The 22,565-nt window shown below is 31.8% G+C and overlaps 1 pseudogene; it reads right to left on the bottom strand.

Annotated features, from left to right (window-relative positions):
- Positions 1-223: 223 nt before the first annotated feature.
- LOC150037688 (uncharacterized) lies at positions 224-2,310 on the bottom strand (annotated as a pseudogene).
- Positions 2,311-22,565: the final 20,255 nt, after the last annotated feature.

Here is a 22,565-nt window from a genome sequence, read left to right as displayed (position 1 = left end):
ATTGTGTCCACTGGGAAGAGGAAGAACAATATTATTAGAGAGAATGTTTTCTTAATACAAAATGGTGCCACTAGGGTTAGAAAGTTTATATAATGTACTTCTCTAAACCCTAGGGTTAAAATCGTAAATAACTATAAATAGTTAAATATGCTAAATACGAATTTTGAATAGGTTTTGGGGCGTTGCCCCCGTACTTGGTTGTGCGTAGTGCCAAACAACAAATTCAAGGCATTTCAACATTCAAGTTCAATGTTAATAGCAATATGACCACTTCCTTTGACATATTTCTCAAGTCCAACCCCTCTAGTCGCTCCTCGCCCTTTTATTTTATTACTAAAACTTGCATGAGAAATATCAATATTGATCCATCTAGTGTTATAGAAAACTAGAAGATTTATTTATAGAAATGAATACGTACCTGAACACTTGAATTTATCAACCTAACTTCTTGTTCACTAGTATCATCTTCATTATTATTGTTTATTTGGTTAACGTTTAAGTGGAACAACGATTTCCTGGTCCGAAAATCCTTGATGACATCCTACAACATAACAACAAAAGAAAAAAAATAATAATCTAAAATTCAAATGCATACACATATATAACTTTAAGTAGTTGCATATGTTTTTTTCAATATGCATTACGTCAAGTTCATGACGTAGTTTAAAATTTTGCCAATAAGGAAAATGAAAAAAGATGCTTCCTTTAATCCAGTTGTGCTCACTAATTATCCTTTTTCGTTTGATATCATGTCTTGTAGGATTCTTGTTTAACATAGAAAAACTTATTGAATTCAATTGATTTACAATATATTGTCCAAATAATATATTCAGAGCTACTTACATTTTCTTGTTTTCCATCATGTTGCCTACTTTTACACCATGCATGTGTTAAAGATAGATATCAATGATGTCCCATATAACAAATTTTTCCCTTTAGTCTCATTGAGCTTGTATCAACATTGCTAACTAGACATACTTTATAACATTTTGTCCTTCAACCAGATAAATCATTGTAAGTTGAAAAATCATTTATTGTCCACAAACAGTGCAACACGAAGTTGGAAGAAAGAAGCATTGAAACTATCATATATTTGAATGTCATTCACCCACGACCCATTTAACTCATTTATCAGTGGTTTTAAGTAAATATCAATTTCTTTACCAGGAAACCTGGATTAGAGATGAGTAGAGATAGACAAATAAATGGTGCTTTCATACGTTTCCAAGAGGGCAAGTTGTATGGAATGACCATAATTAGCCACATGCTATATTATGTGCTCATGTTTCCAAATGGTTCAAAACCATCAAAAGAAAGTGTTAATCTAACATTATGAGCATCTGAAGCAAAACAAGGATATTGGTCATCAAAATGTTTCCAGCCTTTAGCATCAGCAGATGTCGAAGTATTCCTTCAGTTTCACACATATTATCTTTGTGTCATCTCATATCCTCAGCAATATGTTTTGAAAGAAATAATTTTTGTAACCTTATCTTTAATGGAAAATATCTCACTTTATGTGGAATTTGTTTTCCCTTTCAATCATTGAATTTGTATCTTGACTCTCCACAATGTGGACAATTATCAAGTGATGCATATTCTTTCCAAAATAAACACAATCAAACTTACACACATGAATTGATTCATATCTCATAAGTCTCGTAGTCTTTTCTTAGCCTCATAGTAGGAGGTGGGTAGTTTTGCACCATCTGGAAATGCTTCGTTTAATAATTCAAGCAACATATCAAATGATTTATCCATGAATAAGAACCTTAATGTGCATAAGTTTCACTAAAAATTTAAACAAAGTAAACTTTCGACATCCCAAATATAACTCCTCTTCTACTTCATGAAACATTTCATTTCTTCTATTTGACTCATTTTGCTCATTTGATTCTCTTGTAATTTCTTCAAAAATTGGCCCATGCAAATCATGAATCATTTCTAGCATCTCATCATCTACAATATCTCTAACTCTAATGTTTACTCTAATATCTCCATCACGTTCTCTACTTTCAATTGAATTGAAAAATGTTGCACCTAGAAACCTTGAATTAGATCTTAAAAATGGAGAAAGATCAATATTATCTCTATGGAATATCCATCAACTATAAGTTGAAAACATACCATATTTATATAAATGGCATTTTACGACAATTTATTCCAATTGATATTCATACAACTTGAACGAGGACATCTTGTTCTTTCTTCTTCGTCTAAATAATTCTTCACAACTTCGATAAAATTATCAACATCATTAGAATATTGACTAGATATTCGATCTTTTAAATTTATCCAACTTTGATCCATAACGAGTACATCTTAAAGTACCTAAGTTAGAAATCAAAGTATTAGAATCTGAGTCTTATGTAAATTGCAAAATAGACGATCAAATTAGTATTAAAGTTAGACGAATCTTGTTAGTATCAAAATGTCAAAATCAAGTGGAAACACTTTGAAGATGTTGCACTAGATGTTTGTTCGGAGGAAAAGGGAGAGGAAAAATGCACTCGTCTTATGTTATAAGTTAATCTCTATGCATCAACGGTCATTCGTTAGACTGGAAAATATGCAATATGCATTAAGCGCATATGCGATGATCATGCGTTCTTGTCACAAGTTTTCTTGCTTTCTCGCCAAGTATAACGAGAACGCAAGTTTTTCGGGATGATCTGAGGTCAAACTCAGGGACTTGTAACTAAATAATGTTTGTGAAGTAATGCATTTAAGGCGATGAATAAAAGTAAAAAAGATAGAAGTTAAAAGGATTATGCGCTACTCCTACTCCTAACTAAACAGATTGAGCAACGAAAGTTTAACTATGAGGACTGGTAGAGATGCAACAATTGTTGACGCATAATAAGGTGACTTCATTATGTTTGATTGCTAGAGTAATCCCATCCCGCCACACTAACGCATCGCACACCTCTCGGTGGCCAACCACATGCTTATATCTCTATAATGCATGGTTGCGTCGAGCATAAGATCGTTCCTATCTCTAGGAACAATGCTTACTTTACCTTAGTGTGTTCCACTACTTACCCTCTCGAGCAGTCGGTTGCAGCTAATTAGCTCATAGACAAGCATTGCAACAGCCTCACACCAAGCAAAAAGGATTAACTCACTATACTCGTGCAACGCACACCTCTCGGTGGTTTGCTACATGCATCATATCTCTAGGCCGCATGACGGAATATGCAACTTATCTCTGATATTTAACTAAACGATGATAAAGAAAAAGAAGATGGTGCTGAAGGAACTAAAAGATGCATTGATTACAAAATGTATTAATGTCTTAAGTCAAAATGTAATACAATACAAAAATAAGAAGAGATGTGGAGGGCTAGATGTAAGCAATCTCTTACTTTTCATCCAAAATGCGTCAAGGCAGTTAGTGGTGCCATGGATGGATGGTGGAGAAGTCTCTCTCTAGCTTTATCTCTGGCGAAACTTTGATCGTCACTTGAAAGGGGTTGTAGAGGTGAAGAACCCGCACAGAATGTCTTGTTCATGCTCTCATCTGTGATCATAAGAATTTGCCTAAGGCAGAAACTCAGATGGATTGAAGTTAAGCTCCAAGGCTCTATTTATAGAGTCCAAACGTCGACAGCTCTGATACCCCATTCTGACTCACTGCTACTTATGTCGCGGTATAGGAAATGTCAGCATCATCTCATCTTATTGATACTCCCAAGGTATGCGTTCATGCTTGTTTCTCCTGAAGTGTCAACGCATTCCACTCACCTCGAGATCAACCTTCTATCACGATTATCATTCTGTAGACGCAACATTCCATGCAATGAACTAGTCTTCATGACGATCAACGCATGTGGTCGGCCCTGCAATAGCTGCAAAAATAGACACTTTAATGCAGAATAACGCATGATATAGGGTTAATGAGGATTTTTGGTGCTGATCGACGCAAGCTCACTTTTTCATATGAATTCTTAGTATTATTGACGCATATTCTGATTATTAGCCCTCATAATTCTAAATAAAATGCTACAATAGCGTGTATCTCTACAAGCTATCAATGTTCCAATACCACGTTAAATTACTAATAACGTTCCATTTTAAATTGATAAGTTGGGATATATATTAATTTTTCTAGTCAAAACTAAACCCACTTGTTACAAACCATTAAAACCACCCTATACTTAAGAATACTATAATAGAATGGTGAATAACTTCATATTGTACACACTTCCACTAATTATAATAAATCTTAATGGTTTTTTTTTTTAGCCAAATACCAAATAGTTCATTACATCCTTAACATTATAATGCAATTGAGAACTTGCTAAAAAAAAGTCTAGTGATTTTAAAGGAAAAGAAGAGTTACACTCTTTTATAGAAAATCATCCTCCAACTAAAACACATATACTCAAAACATGAAGAAATTACAACGTTGTTCAGCAAAATAAAAGCTTTCAGAACTATATTTCACTTTGAAAGTACCCAAAGAAAAACAATAGCAAAAATACAAGTAACCATCATGACTGAATAAATTGTTAAAACCAAATCTGACCACAAACCAAGAGAGAAAACTATGTATAATACTAATAGATCAAGATTTGTGCATTTAACATCAAAAAAATTAGGAAGAAAAAGAAGAGCTAATAAATAAATTTTTTTAAAAAAGGAAATGGATTAGAAGATGAAAGTAGATTAATAACTCCTAATGCTTAAACTTAACTTTACCAATTTTTCTATTTTCCATGGAAGAATAAGGAAGGTTTGGAAAATATCCCTAAATTCTTAAGTTTAATTCAATTTTAGGGATTCTGTACAAAGATTCTCAATTCTTCATCATCTTTCTTCTACATACAATAAGCATTTATCAACAAATAAAGAAACTAAAAGGCATTAACCTAAAAAAGTAAACATATATGTTCTTGGATTTAGAAATTCACTTGTTAAGTTCATAATTTAGGTTGTTTAGAAATCAATTAACTTTAAGTTCCTCATAAATTGATGAAAAATTGATTGGCTATAGATACTAACAAAATATATACTTATTGATGAACATTTCAAACAAAAAAACACCTTAAAAATGAGTGGTTTTCTGAAAATAAGTGGCTCGTGATTTGTCGAAGGTGAAAATCGCCGAAGAGTTGTGTGAGTTTAGAAATCGAGGTTAAATACGTACTAGTTGATGGAAATTTCACAAAAAAAATACCTGAAAATGAGTGGATTATCTGAAAACAAGGTTCCAATCACATTCACCAGAGTTTCATTATGTGCGACGTTCTGTTTGCGTGCACAGCCCCTCCGAAATGGGTGCAACTCGTTTGTCCAAATCGTTTACAGCAGCTCATCCAAATCATGTGTAGCAAATCGTCCAAACGGTTGCGTAGTAGTGAGATTCCATCCAAATTGTATGTAATTGTTCATCTGTCCATTCAAATCGACTATTCCTGTCCGTCCATTCGAGTCACCGGAGTTCTGTAGAGAGAGGGTTGTCAGAGTTCGTTTGCGTTCGTCTAAATCATTCGTTCACGTCCGTTCGTTCACCATGCAATAATCTCATTGTGCAACAGTCATCGGAGTCCGTTCGCATTTGTTTCGCCGTTCATCGTTAAGCTTCTTCTCCTCACCGACAATGAGGTAATGAGGTTGAGTGAAGAGGGATGGAAAGAGTGAGGGAATGGAGAGTGGAAAGAAGGAGGGAAATAGTGAAGGTCGAAAATGGAAGGGGGAAAATGAAAGGTGGAAAATAATTGGGGAAGGAGAGAAAAAAAGGCTAAAATTTGTTTTTTTTTTTTTTTTATAAAATTATATATATCTAGTGTCACATAAAAGTATTTAATATTTAGTGGCACTGATAGATATGTTGCTAATTCTTTTAGTGACGTTGATTTAAGATGTGTTGTTAATAATCAACTTTTGTGACATTTTTATAAAATAATGCTATAAATTAAAAATTGCACGCACGCTAAAAACTTGTCATTAAACAATCAATTTTTTATAGTGATGTTTGATCTCACTCTTGTTCCACCTCACAACCAGATATGCAAGCTAGGCACTTATGTCTCTGATTTAATATTGCAAATCAAGATTATTGTTATCATTAAAAAAAATTAAAAAGAATATATATTATTTATTATATAGATTTTATATAATTAAAATTTTGTTTAACATATCCTTATAAAATTTTTGCTATGAAATAGCTTGCAAAGCATAATTTAGCATCTCAAGGAACTAGAGGTAGATTATATCAAAATATAACATAAATTTTTGGGTTAAGAGAGAACTGAGCTACGCGGTTCAATTATCTATTCAAAGGCCCAAAAACCCATGTAGAACCAAATCGAACCGGATATAATATATATATATATTCTCTTGTGCACCCATAGCCTAGCCCACCCATATTCCTTTCCAGGGCTAACGAGAATAATGGTAAGTTTTAAAAATTCAATTGTAAATATGGCAAAAAAAGTTTTGAAATTAAAGAAATAGAAAACCGAATTAATAATTAACAAATGTCAAAAGTACCCTCATATGCTACAAATTACATATTTTTTAAAAATACAAATATCTTGAATTATACCAAACTAGATTCTGTTGATTGTTAAATAATCTTAACTAAACAAAAATTTAATTTAAACCGTGTATTATGGTTTGAACCTGAAAATACAAAATAACAAATAACAATTACACTACACTTTAAACACAAATCCAATATATTTGAAAAAATCGAATGACCAATTTCAACCTAATCAATTATCTTATTTAAATATAAATACACTATATTTGAGCAATAAACACAAAAAACAAAACAAAATATTGACTCTTAGTTTTTGTTTTTAAGACAAAGTAGCAAAGGAAAAAAAATTACTCGAGTTTGTATAGTTGATTTCATTAACCGTCAATATTTTGTTGGTTTTTTTCTTATTGCTCAAATGTAGTATATTCATACTAAGTATAGTGTAAAGATCAGAGGTAGAGTTTTTATTCATATAGAAAATGAAAACTCCTAAAAAACTCTAAACCTATCTTTTGCATCTTCTTCCGAATAAATCTTGCAATATATTGATATGTATGAAGCAACCTACCTCTGCTAAAAACAAAGCAAAATAAATATAATATTGATATCAAATTCTATCCTATATGATGTGTATTCATAGGCATAAATCTACCTAATATTTTGTTCTATGGTTCGAAGATAACTTCAATGGAGTTTTTCTCTTAGATCTTGACATGGATCTTCTCCAAAAATTCTAGTTGGTATAATTCCCAATCAACTCCATCGATTAAATTTAAATATTAGATCTAGATTTGATATTTGAAAAAAAAAAAATCTACATATATTATTTTAATTTCAAAATAGTGTGGAGAGATAATTTAGGAGAAAATAAGGATCTATGCTAAGAAAAATGGGTAAGACCAACTTAGTTACAAAAAACATTCAATTGAGGACATTTTTAAGTACTAGTTAAGGAACCTACGTAGGCGACGTAAAATCTCATAGTCTTAATTAAAAAATTTTAATAGAAGAAATTTTTAGCATTTATTTTTACATTTTTTTTTTTACAAACCACATAAATCGATTGTGACTTCATAATATTTTCAAAACTAAATTATGCCTCTAATCTATTTTGTAATGGATAAATCTTCTAATTTTATAGATATTTACCAATGGTTGTAGTTTTTTTTTTCTCAAAGATTTTGTTTTTATTGTTCTAGATATCGTTTTTTTCAAAGATTTTGTTTGTTTTACATGTTAAAATTATGTAAATTTTGTTTTATTCAAGTGAATAAAACCATCTCAGTATTATACCTTTTTTACGAATAATTTCGTGTCATGTTTAAAATGCTAAAATAGATACTTCAAATAAATTTTATAAATACAAAATTAAACAAAACGTTTTTAACGGTTTTGTTTAAAAAATCTAAAAAATCTAAAAAGTTTAATAATTTTAATATTTATGCTAATATTTATTGTATAGGAAAAAACCTAATTATTATTGTAATTTATTGTTATGATCTTAAATAAATATCTATTACTTTTTAGAAAGAAATGATCAAAAAAAGTTTGTTTGCTATTTTAAATTTTTTATGATACATTCCATCAAAACATTATTACAGTATTTTTTTTTTTAAGAAGAACCTAATACCCCTATCTTAAATTTAGTAATAAAACACCTAAAATGAATAGAATTATAAAATCATTTGATTTTATTAATTTTAAAAAGGTTAAAAAGAGTTTTAACCCATATTGTAAATATAACAATAAATATATCTAGAAGGCAGATTTAGGTTAGCGAGTGGTTTTGATACTATGTCTATGTATTTCCTATAATTTTTTTAAATCTTTTCTATATCTCTTCAATATTATTGGTATCACATTTTTCTCTCAGCTAACTTTCTCCAATTATATATTTATTGATATTGAAAAAGAAAAACTCTAATTAATTTAAAAAACCAAATAACCACTTTCATTTTTTCATGAGAATATTTTATTTTCCTAAATATATCTCTTTTATTGGAATAAGAGGAAAAGAAAAAAAAATAAACTCATACAGAAAAATAAACTCATATTAATGATTGCGTTGTTAAAAATAGGAAAATTTAAAATTTAAATAGAAAGTATCTATCTATTTTATAACTCCTCCTTCCGTATCTCTTTCTTCCCACATTTTTTCAAAATTTTCCTCTACTTCTCATTATTCTCTCTTCCATGTTGTCTCACCTCTTTCCGTTCTCTCGACATTAGTTGAATTTAATATTGAAAATATAGGAAGGATTCCTTGATTTGGCATAAAACCAAATAAATAATATAAATAAGGAAAATTCTTATAAATAGAAAAATCTCAAAAATATTTACATTTTATAGCAAACACTATAGAACTTTTGCTCTAAGGTGTAAATATTTTTTTATATTTAAAAAGGCCCCTAATAATAATCATGTAATTGAAGTGTATACACATTTAAAATATATAACTAAAATGAGTCTACATTGTTCTATTGAGAATGTTTATTTTGAATAGATGAATTGTCCTTCAAATCTCCAATCCTCAACACATGAATTAAATACATATTGAATGAAAGGATGCTTTGTTAGAAAGGTGTGTGAGGATTTTGATGCATGGGGGCAAAATGAAAGGATGCTTGATTAAATGAAATGATGCTTTATAGAAAAGGTGTAAAGATTAATGTATAAATAAATATATATATAAATATCTAATCAATGGTATAGTAGATATATATCTAAATACGAGATGCAAAATGGGAATAAAGATTCTCCCACTTTGCTCCTTTTAGATATAGTATAGACTCAGATATAGTATAGATATAGATAACGGAAGATCAACATCATGTACAAATGGAGGGTTTGTTATACTTCTGAAAAAATATGGTTCATTCTTGTCATGTATCTAAATAAAACCTAGAATGTTACTATAATCAAGATATACCTTCTTTTAATTTGAAAAAAGTCGAAATGACCAGTCCAACCACTTTTTTTTAGAGAAATCGAGGAAATAGCAAAATTGGATGGGTCCTCTTGATTTTTGTCGAAAAATGGAATTAATAATACTTTTGATAAAAGCATACTACACATATACTTTTTTAATCTCCAAATTGCCCCTAGTATGGTCGGATAATACAATTTTAGATTATTGTGTAATTGCTATACCGTGTATCAATTCTCAATTGAAAATTTGTGTAAATGGAATCTTCGATTATAAGAGCATCGATCAATTCTCAAATACAATGTAATGGGAATCTGTTGGTTGAGATAAAGGTGTCGGATTTTTCTTCCATTTTGAAATTTGAATCGGCGGTTTCATATCATATTTGATTCGATTTAATCACTTCTCAAAAGTATTCATAATAAATTCATCTTTAATTTGTTTATCACCATTTTGATTTTAATTTATAATATATCTTTAGATTTGGTGGGAAATCAAATCCATTAGTATTAATAACTGCGACAGTGAAAATGGAAAGATTAATTAATAACCAAGATATAAATACAGTGTGATTGATCCAATGTAAGACAACATATTATAACCTAATAGATTTTCCAAAACAGAAAAAGAGCACACTTTTGAATTTTTTTGCCCCTTTTGAAATTTGAATTTATATTTTTTTATCAGGTTAGATTTTGATAACTACTTTTCAAATTAATTATTAAAAAAAAAATCAATCTCTTCCTTATTTTTCTCCTCCAATTCTAAATTTAAATTTACCTTTTATTAACAAATTTGATTTTATTTACTGATCAACAATGTATTTTTTATTAAAAAAATGTATTTTTTTAGTACCAAAGTTTATAAGAATAGACACATTTGGTCTCTGAGTTTTCAAAATATACATTTTTAGTCCCTTAATTTTTAAAAATAGGTTTAAAAAAGTCCCTCAAATAACTTTATACCATTATTTTGAATTATTATATCATTTTAAATTAGAAAAATAATTTTTAATAATCAATTCTCTCTAAAACTATTTTTTTTCTAATTTTAAATATCATATAATTATTTTTTAAAAATAATCTTTTAAACCTATTTTTATAAACTTGGGGACTAAAAAGGTACATTTTGAAAATACGTAGATCAAATAGACCTATTTTTATCTTGAGGGCTAAAAAGGTATATTTTTAAAACTCATGACCAAATGCATATATTCTTCAAAACTTGGGGATAAAAAAGGTAATTTTCCCTATATTATTATTTTTAAAAAAAAGTTTTTGAGAAACATATAGTATTATTAGATTTAATTTTTTTTTAAAAAAAAAGATTTTATAGGTGTGTATATATATAAATTATTAGATTCAGTTTTATTTTAAAATAAAAAATACATGTATGCCTTGTTTAAAAAAATAGAGATTTAACTATTGTAATGCATAATTATGAGATTTTTACCAACATATATTGTAATTGTAATGTAAAATTATGAGGTTTTAACAACATTTTTCGTAGCTCTTGGTTGTAACAATTTATGTTTACACATACTAATTGTAATGTGATGTTATAAGCCATCACTTTTGTGATTTTGAATTATAACATAATTTTATATTGTCATGAATCTTCTCCCCCAATATATATTCAAATATGTCTTGTATTAATCAAATTCAATTTTATTTTATTTTTTTATTTGTTTATTTATTTTCTTACCACATTGTAACCATCTTTCGATTTGATCCAGTTTCATGTAATTTTTTTCAATTTTTTTATACATTTTCTTATCACGATTGAAATTTTTTAAATTTATGTTGATAAAAGTTTTGAATTTGAGATAGAAAATGATTAAAGTATATATAAATATATATAAGATAATTAACAGAAAAATTAATTTTTTCTTTTTTTAAAAAAAATCCATGCGTTAGATTAAATTTGAATAGAATTATAAATTATAAATTTCCTTTTAGAATCTAATAAATTTTAATAGAACTTAAATCATAAAAAAGTTAAGGAAATGTAACCCTACAATACATCTTCAAGATCAAATATTAGTTGTTTGCAATTTCTTACAATAATATATATATTATTCAACAATCTACATAAAATAAAATAACAAAAACCCATAAATCTCATATTTTTTTTTCTCTTTTAGTTAGCCGCTACCCCCTTCCCCAAATCTCTCTCTCTAAATCTCTCTCTCTTCTTCAATCTCATGCCTACCATCATTGGTTCAATCCAACCATTCCTGCTAAGTCGTCGGTCTTAACCGGTCGAACGCATGTTTCTTACTTTTGTTTATGCTTTGCACACCGTTTTTAACAATGACGTTTTGGATTGATGTCAAACACAATCCTAAATCTAATAGGAATTCTAAGCTTGTCCTTGACGGATTCTCTTTGTCTAGTCACATCGTCCAAATGTTGCAATTTCTTCAAATACTCACTTGCCAACAACAACTTTACTAGCACAATCAACTATGCTCGCTTTAGAGGAAATCCTGTTAGCATAAATTCTTTATATCTACATTGAATAGATAAACCCTAGGATCATTCATGTCAAATTGTCAAGAATAACATACTGGATTCCATTGCAAAATTGATGATAGTTTCAAGATAATGATGGATGACTATGGTCTTCCTCAACCAAAACTCTGAATGCCTTTAATGGATTTCTCTCTAGATAGGATTCAAGAAAGACTGAGTGCTTATTGTTTTGGTATATCAGGGACCATAGCCCTAAGGTCTCTTTATATACTAGTTCAACTAGGGTTCCTATTAAACCCTAATTAACTAGGAATGGACTTTTACTCATTAAGTTCATATTCAATTAGGAATCTAGGGCCTTAATTAATTAGATCACATAATAAGACCCAATCTAATAAAATAACCCAATGTGATAAATCATTAATCCACATATATAGCTCATACTTTAATTAAACATATTATTATTTAAATATGTCTAACAATCTCTCACTTGGGCTATGTCTATGTACCTAATATAATTAAATCACATAAACCTTAGGCGCGCATAAACAAGTTATTTCAATAATAGAATTCCCCTTTAGTTCAATCTGGTCCATCTCCTGTATTAGCATGGAATCAATGTGGCTTTCGTCACTACCCTTGTAACTAAACCTTCCTTGATCACCAATTCCAATGCATTCAATGACATAGATCAAATATGGATGGATAGCATGGAAACTACATGTAAAGTGATCTGGATCATGCCTATTTCCAACTGGTCCAAATTTCTTAATGAGATCATTCTAAAAAAAACTTTATGCTAAACTGCATGCATGATAAACAAGTTCGGATAATAAAATATAAACCATCAACTTTATTCTATATAGAAAATAAACAAAATAAGGTCAAAGAACATCCTCAATAACAAACTCCCACTAAACCATGAAATCAGAAAAGTGTGAGCAACATGCTCATGAAAAACTTTAGGTGGTAAACCTTCAGTCGATGGATCTACCACCATAGAGTTTGTTCCTAAAAGTTTATTCCTATGTATTCTATCGAAATTTGACCATTCTGAACTCTTTCTTTAACAACCCAGTGACAAAATTTCACAACCATATTCCATGATTAGATGCCTCATAACATGCTATAAACTCCGCAGCCATGGTAGAAGAAGCCATAAGTGTTTGTTTAACACTTTTCCAGGATATAGCTCCTCTAGCCAACATGAAGATATAGCCTGAAGTGGATCGCAAAGTGTCTTGACATCCAGCATAATCAGAATCAGAATACCCAATGATCTAACAAAACTTCTGATCTCCGATAAGTGAGCATATAATCTTTTGTTCTCTGTAAATACCTCATAACCCGTTTGGTTGTTTTCCAATGATCCATCCTTGGGTTATTCAGATATCTACCTAACACTCTAACTATGAACGCAATATCTAGACGCGTACATACTTGAGCATACATTAGACTTCCAATGGTCGATGCATAGGGAACTTTCTACATCTCCTTAGTCTCGAGTGTGGTCTTGAGCATTGACCTAAATGAAATTTATCACCTTTAACGATCAGGTATCTCTCGGTGCACAATCTTTCATACCAAATCTACTCAAGATCTTTTCAATGTAGTTCTTTTATGAAAATCTCAAAATACCTTGAGAATGATCTTGCAGTATTTCAATTCCTAATACAAAAAAAGCATCACCAAGATCCTTCATCTCAAAATTTCTTTTGAGAAATCTCTCAGTGTCATGCAATAAACCTACATCATTACTAGCTATGAGTATGTCATCAATATATAACACCAGAAAGATTGATTTACTCCCACCAAACTTGTGATATACACAATCTTCCACAATGTTCACCTCAAAACTAAATGAGGTTATCACTTCATGGAATTTGTGTACCATTGACGAAAGGCTTGCTTGAGACTGTAGATGGATTTCTTTAATTTGCACACAATAGACTTTGAATTATCAGACACAAAGTTTTCTGATTGCACCATATAAATCGTCTCATCAATGTTCCCATTGAGAAACACAGATTTTACATCCATCTGGTGTAGCTCTAAATCAAAGTGAGCTACTAGTGCCATGATTACCCTAAAAGAGTCTTTCGATGAAACCGAAGAGAAAGTCTCTTTGTAATCAATGTGTAACGCCCGGATCCTTAAACCTTATGATCCGACTGCTACGACATGCATACTTAGACTTTTCTATCATGAGATGAGTTTTGGTTGAAATTTCAAAGAACATATCTAAATTTTATTAATTAGATAGAAAAGCTATATAGAAATTTATTTATCAAAACACCAGGATCCATAAAACATTAGCGTGGTGGTACAAAATGCATGTGCCTATAATAGTGAATTTGATGGTTGGCCATTTGAGTGACGTCCAACTCTGCCCTCTACGGTGTGTTTTTACCTACAAAGTCTGTAAAAATATAGGATGAGTACATAATATACCTAGTAAGTAGTTCTCACGTAGGGTAGTGACCAAATGCACAATCACAAGCAACATGTCATGAAAACATATGATTGGGACCGAAAACGTATAATAACATGTGGTGGTCGGTTATGCTTCCAACATAAATCTCTCTGCCCTGATAGGAAGATGAGGACCTACGCGAAACTAACCCATCTGATGATTAGCGGGTCATGCAGTCAGTAGGGCCAGAGTCGCATCCAACATCAACCATTAGCATAAACATTATGCTTCCAACATAAATCTTTCCGTCCTGATAGGAAGATGAGGACTTAAGCGGAAACTAACCCATCTGATGATTAGCGGGTCATGCAGTCAGTAGGGCCAGAGTCGCATCCAACATCAACCATTAGCATAAACGTTATGCTTCCAACATAAATCTTTCCGCCCTGATAGGAAGATGAGGACTTAAGCAGAAACTAACCCATCTGATGATTAGCGGGTCATGCAGTCAGTAAGGCTAGAATCGCATCCAACATCAACAATTAACATAACCATAAGATTAGATTGGAAGCATAACTTACACCTAATTAAAACTTGGTTTTAACGTAATCGTGAACAAACATAATGCATGGGGTCCCTTGTAGAGAAACGTGTTCTAAACATGTAATGTAATATAACAATTAACATAACCATGCAATATAATAAAGGTACACTACCATAGAACATTTAAAGAGAGGGTGAGATAAACTACTTACCTTGACTGTGATCTAATTATTCCTTATTATTCTTTATGATTTTATCAGCAGAGTTTTTCTTTTCTAAATCAAAAGAAGAAATTTGGGCAGCACTTTACCCGAGCTTTTCTCTTTTTCACAGAACATCCTCACTCACACTTACTTTTTCACACTGAGATTTGTTTGAGAATGGGTTAAATCTTAGGCAAAGGGTCTTATTTATAGTAGTTTTCAGCTCTTCTCAGTGTGACAAATCATCGTACAGGTAGCTTCTTTAAAATTACTTATGGTTTATGGATTCCTCTCAATAAGACACCTAATTTTAGCTAATGTTTGCCCTTACGTCATCATTCTTTGTTTGTATTCAATTTTAGGGTTTTTCCATGTATAATCTATAAGATCGTGGCCAAATTCAACGCATAATTCACGCTTCTGTCCAAATCTCGCTCACTCTGCTCTTAAAATCTCGCTCTCTCCCGTTTTCTCGCTAGGAATTTACTCTGGAGCTTTCTTGCTGAAAATCCCGCTCTCTCCACTCTCGCTCTCAAATTTTCTCTTCTGTCTCACTCTCTCCAGATTTCTCGCTCTTGCTCTCGCTCCCGCTCTCGCTCTCTCGCTCCCGCTCCCACTCGCTCTCTTGCTCGCTCCCGCTCTTTCCTACTGTCTCGCTAAGAATAGCTCTCTTTACTCTCGCTCTCTCCAACTTCCTTGCTACAATTCTCGCTCTCTCCAAGTTTTCTTCAATCTCGCTCTCTCCAGGGATCTCGCTCTTTCTACTCTCGCCAGCCTCAATCTCGCTAGCATCGCTCGCTGGGTTTCTCGCTCTCCAATTCTTCCTCCGATCGCGCAGCTCTCTTCTCAGAATCTCGTTTTCTCCAGTTTTTTCGCTGGTGTGGCTCTCGCTCTCTCTCACTTTCTCGCTCCCGCTCGCTCCCTTATTCATTATCTTTTGGATAATGAATAAATTTCCAATTTCCAATTTATTTATTTATTTATTATTATTATTATTTCTAAATTTCCACCCCTTTAAATAAAATTTCGTCCTGCTTATTATTTGATATTTAATTTCCTGTATGCGTACAGATTTGGGTCGTTACACAATGCCTTCCTTTTGAGTAAAACCCTTTGCAACAAGACGAGCCTTATATCTTTCGATATTTATATGTGAATCCTTTTTGGTTTTAAATATCCATTTACAACCTATGGGTTTCACTCCTGATGGCAGTTTGATAAGTTTCCAAATGTCATTGTCTTTCATGGATTTTATTTCCTATTCCATAACACTTATCCACTTTTTAGAGTTAGAACTTTGTAAAGCTATTGGAAGTTGATTAGATCATCTTCCATTATGCCCACATCATCCTAATATTTTTGAAGAAACACAATATAATCATCTGGAATTGTACTTCTTCTCTCTCTAGTAGATCTTCTTAGTGGCACTTCTTGAGGTTATTGAGTTTGAACTTCAGGTTCAACAACAGGAACTTCAATGTTGTCTTGTTCTATAATTGGTTCAATAATGAAGTCAGGAATTGGAGCCTAAACATCATTTATAATCACATGAGGAAAAGAAACCAATTCCTCTTCAAAGATAACTTTTCTTATGTTATCTTTCCCCAAACTCAACATCCTTAAGGAATCTAGCATTTCCTGTCTCAAACAATGATCTAGAAGTGGGATCATAAAACTTTAAACCCTAAGAGTGCTCAGAATACCCAACAAAATAGCAGCTAATAGTTCTTGAGTCCAATTTTCTTTCATTAGGCCTATAAAGCCTAGCCTCAACTGGACAACCCCTTACGTGAAGATGCCTAATACCAGTCTTCTTTCCTGTCCACAACTCATAAGGGGTTTTGGCTATTGCTTTACTAGGTACCCTATTAAGGATATATGTTGCAGTTTTTAGTGCCTCACCTCAAAGGGATTCGGTAGAGAAGAATGACTAATCATACTTCTTACCATATCCTTAAATGTTCTATTTCGCCTTTCCGCTACACCATTCATGCTGGGTTTATCTGGCATAGTGTATTGCGGGACGATTCCACATTTCTCATTTTCTTCTTATGACAAGAGCCTATTGCCAAATGAGCACTTTCTGTCCTTTCTCTCTTAATTCTATCTTCTTCTTGTACACATTGTGAGATAAGCTCATTAATACTCCATTTATCCTTCTGAGTATTATAGCTTTTCTTAAACTGAGTGAATTGTGCAGGAAGAGAGATAAGTAAATTTATATTTATCTCGATATCAAGTGCCTTTAATTTACCTGCAAAATTGGACATTTTCATAATGTACTCCCTTATGTTTTCATTGCCCTTATACCTCATAGAAGTTTAAAAAGTCAAAAGACTACTTGCTTCCCCTTTCTCATTTTTAGCAAAATATTTCTCAATTTGAGCAAGGAACTTATTGGCATTTTCACTTTCTATGATAGAGCCCTGAAAAAACTTTGGAATTGAGTATCTAATGATCATCAGACATATGCGATTTGACCATTCCCATTTCTCTATATTAGCCATATTTGGTTGTTCCTCAGTAGAAGTAGGTTTATCGGTCCTTAATGCAAGGTCCAAATCCGTACACCCAATAAGTATCTCTAGGCTTTCTTTCCAAATCTTGAAGTTCAATCCATTCAACGTAGGGATTGAACTTAGATTTCTAGATATCTGAGTAAGACCAACTGAAACAATAAACAACAAAACATATGCTCACAATTAAAACATGACAAAATAATTTCACATATGTGGTGGGCCCTTTTAACAAGATACCTAGCACAACATTGATGTCCAGCCTTTGGGCAAAAAACACCAACGATAAGTAGTAATCAAAGTACTGACAATTAACTCAATAATAATAAAAAAAATAGCCTTTCTTTAGACCGACTACTTTTCACATGAACAATCCTTATAATTGCCACATACTCATTACCATATGCATACGCACAATTTGGCCAAATAATTATTTTTCTTTGGGCCAATAACTATCCGCATAAATTCATGAATATGCACATCTTATATTTCATAATTAAAACGATCTAGATAATAGAGGCTACTTTGGTAACATATTATTTTTGACCAATTCAATCTAAAATATAAGATACAATAATATAATAATATTATTGTACAAAAAATAAAGGAAGAAGAACACCAAATAGTCTTTTACAAAATTCACTTAATATTTGCATACACATAATACAATTAAAGTAACATAAACATGTGAATATCACAAAGACAATCAAATTGTAGATTTTAATTCACAAACTTATCAATCAAGAACTAAGAACCCTTTTCAAGAATTTCACTGAGTTATTAATCAATAAAACTTAGAAACGCGGGCAAGAAGTTCAATCAGCAATTAATCCAAATAGTTGACAAATTCAATATTATCAAACTATTAAAAAATAAATTCACTAAATTCAATCAGTTTTTTTTTTAACCTTAAAAAAAAAAACCACCAGTGTCCAAAATTATCAATCACAATTCTTTTTTTTTTTAAACTCATATTCATCAATTAAGTATTAACATAACTTTTCAGTTAAAAAAAAAAAAAAAAACAGCGACAACATTAACTTTTCCATTAAAAATCGAACTCATAAAGTCATCCATTAAGAATTAAAAAAAAAAACTGATAATTAAAACCAAGAACCGCCGGCAAGACTTTAATCGGTAATTGACCGATACCTTCGCCCAACGGCAACTCCAGTCAGTCATTAACCGAAAGTCTTGATGGGTAAAACTTGCAGCAACTAAAGACCTAACTCCTTCGATCGGTCTTTAACTTTTTTCCAGTGGATTTCATCACATTGGTGGACTTTTGTCAAGAATGTTGAACTGAACATCCTTAATTTTGACAATAATAGAACTAAGGTTTTTTTTTCTTAAAAAAAAAAACTTTAGGAAACCACGTTCAATCAAAATAATCAACAAAAAAAAATCACTTTAATCCACCACTAGCACATCATTCATAATCGGTGATGGGTATGCCAAATACCACAGACAAGAATACGGGTTGCAAGAACACATATTGCCAAAGAAAAAAAATGACCGCCGAGATTTCCATCCTACCGTCGATGAGTTTACAACGCTGCTATAGTAAGCCGACCATTTTTTTTAAAAAATTCTTTAAATTCTTTACCGAAACCAAAATTTAATCAACAATGCCAATGGAAAATGCATAAACTAACAATCCAACATGAAATTCATGCTCTGATACCACTTGTTAGCATAAATTCTTTATATCTATATTGAATAGATAAACCCTAGGATCATTCATGTCAAATTGTCAAGAATAACATACCAGATTCCATTGCAAAATTGATGATAGCTTCAAGATGATGATGGATGACTATGGTCTTCCTCAACCAAAACTCCGAATGCCCTTAGTGGGATCTCTCTCTAGATGGGATTCAAGAAAGACTGAGTGCTTATTGTTTTGGTATATCGGGGACCATAGCCCTAAGGTCTCTTTATATACTAGTTCAATTAGGGTTCCCATTAAACCCTAATTAACTAGGAATGGGCTTCTACCCATTAAGTCCATACTCAATTAGGAATCTAGGGTCTTAATTAATTAGATCACATAATAGGGCCCAATCTAATAAAATAATAATGTGATAAATTATTAATCCACATACATAGCCCATACTTTAATTAAACATATTATTATTTAAATATGTCCATCTTGGTGGACATCCATAAGCTTCTGATAACTACTTTCGTTGGTTGTAGGGGAAAATTTCACAAAATGATCCAAAAACCAAAAATTTTTCTATGAATGACCTCTTCCTAGAAAACTTATCTATGGCTAACGTTTTGTCCATGTGAAATACCAAATTTACCCTAATTTAAAAAACTCTTCAGACACCTTTACGAATGCTTTACGAAGGATCATTCACACTTTCGCTTACCTCTCTCATTGTGTGATTTTGCTCTCAGGTTCTCCTAGTTTCTCTCATCATCTCCCATCTTCATCCGAGCGTTTGGTCACCTTCATTGGTCGTTTTTACACATTTTCCACCATCGTCGTGATATGAGAGGTACGTGACTTTTCTCCTTGAATGCATGTTGATATTCGAGCTTTCATACTTTAGGATTCGCATCTACCTTTTGTTAAACGATATCTCAACTTTTGTTAAATGATCGTGTATTCATTCATAATCAATCATTTAGATAATCCTAAGAGAGCGTTTAGTATTTTCTAAACAATCAGTTAGAGAAACTTAAATAATTGTATAGATAAATATGTGTGATCATTTAGTTTTGATTACGCGATCATTTAGATAAAGATGTGTGATCGTTTAGTTTTTTGTGTGATCGTTTAGTTCTTTGTTATGCGATCGTTTAATTTTTTTGTTACGTGATCTTTGGTTCTTTGTTATGAGATCATTTAGTTTTTTTTATGTAATCATTTAGTTTTTTGTTATGCGATAGTGTAGTTCTGACTTATGCTTGCCATCAATCTAGAAACGTGCACTATCGATGTATTTGACTACATGCCTAACTATATCGATAGCGACATAATTGATAGTTATCTTCAATTGGTGGCCAAATCAATACCTTGAATTTTGATTTCCGTCAGATATGACAAACGACATAGAAATTTTAAGTACGGGCCATGGGAAGTGAACAAGTCAAAGACAACATTCCAAGTCTCTTAATTGTGGCATTTTTGTGCTAAGTTTGCATAATATATTGTAACTAGTACAAATAGGAATAACTTAGAACAGAACAATATGGAATTGTTTAAAAAACAATGTGTTGTGGACTAATCAATATATATATGGTAATCTGTACTTGAATTTCTTGAATTGAATTTGCATTGTATACCTATGTTCAATAGAATAATATTAAAAACAATGTAATAAAAAACATAAAAAAAAGAAACATAACTAAACAATCACTCACAAATAACTAAACGACCATCCATAAATAACTAAACAATCGCCCAAAAATAGCTAAACAATCGTCCATAAATAACTAAACGATTGCCCATAAATAACTAAATGATTCTCCATAATAAAGTAAATGATCGTCCACAAACAAGTAAATGACTACCCACAAATAGTAAACGATTTCACACAAATAAGTAAACAATCGCACATAAACAAGTAAATGATTGCCCATAAATTACATATCATCGAGCCTAGTTGGGCCAATGCTAGGTCTTATTAATGTCTGTCTGCACATTTTCTTATTATGACCTCCTCGACCACATTGTGTACACCTGTGGATTTGTCGTGGCTCCTCTCTAGTAGAAGGTATCCTAACGGTTTGACGTGGACGCTCACTTGGTACCTTTTCTGGTGGTAGAATTTTGAAGTCTTCAAAATCTGATCTTCGACTCCATTCTTATCTATATCTAACAAGGAAGATTGGTTCTGTATAAGTAGCAAGAACACACTCAACTGTAAACCATTTTGCACATAATATTTGAACATTAACATTTCTAAGAGTTGTGGCAGCTAGTGCATGGGAGCAGAGATCTCCATGCAATTGAACTCCATACAAGTACATGCTCATGAACGAAAATCAACCAACCCCTCCCCCCAAATATCCATCATCCACATCGATAATATGCATGTCCACTAAGAAAACACGATATGTTCTAGACATCAGTTCTGATTTCTTAAGAATACCCGTTGCCTAAACAACTGCAATACTTGTGCATGTCATTGCATGTGTACGCCAGACATAGAACCAATCTTGTAACCAATCATGAATATGCTCCTATAGTTTCGTGATTGGTAGTTATCATACATCTTTCAACACTCTATTGAGGCATTTTACTATATTTGTCGTCATCTTGTCATGCCTACAATGGATTTGATAAACCCTTGCCCACTATTATAATCCAATCTCCTTAAGATAGGTCGTCACCCGGGATATTGATAGAGTTTAGCCCAAGACATCTGAAACTCAGACATTTTATAAGCTTTGGCTGCTAGGTAGAAGTGTGGGATTATGTCCTTATTCTTAAATCTATCCATCAAATTATTCTGAATATGGTATATACATAGGGCATGAAATGCATTAGAGAATATATTGGAGACAACCTTTTCAATTGAGATGTGATGATATGATATAATCACTAAATTTAGAATGTCTCTTACTGAAGCCTTCAAATGAGTCATGAACCAAGTCCATGATGCATCGTTCATATAAACTACAATATTGAAGGCAATAGGATATATATTGTTATTGCCATCAATACACGTTGCTATTAACAACATACCTTTGTATTTCTCATACAAGTGGGTCTCATCAACAACGGCTACTAGGCAGATGCAGTTCAAGAAACCCCTAATACACAGACCAAATGCTATGAACACGTACTTAAAGTATTGTTCATCCTCTACTTCAACCTCAAAGATTACACCCGGGTTTGCAAGTTTAAATATCTCGTCATATGCCTTAACAATAATATATGATCCTTTCTGTGACCCTCGTGCGAACACCAATCTATATTCTCTAGCACGATAAACCCGTTCGTAACTTATATTCACTCCAAAATCTCGTCGGGCATCTTCAATTAT

Source organism: Benincasa hispida, chromosome 2 (assembly GCF_027475165.1).
Source record: "Benincasa hispida cultivar pf3 chromosome 2, pf3_genome.v1.1, whole genome shotgun sequence".
Classification (NCBI taxonomy): Eukaryota; Viridiplantae; Streptophyta; class Magnoliopsida; order Cucurbitales; family Cucurbitaceae; genus Benincasa; species Benincasa hispida.
The sequence above is the reverse complement of the archived record's forward strand: the minus strand, read 5'-3'. Positions and strand labels throughout refer to the sequence as shown.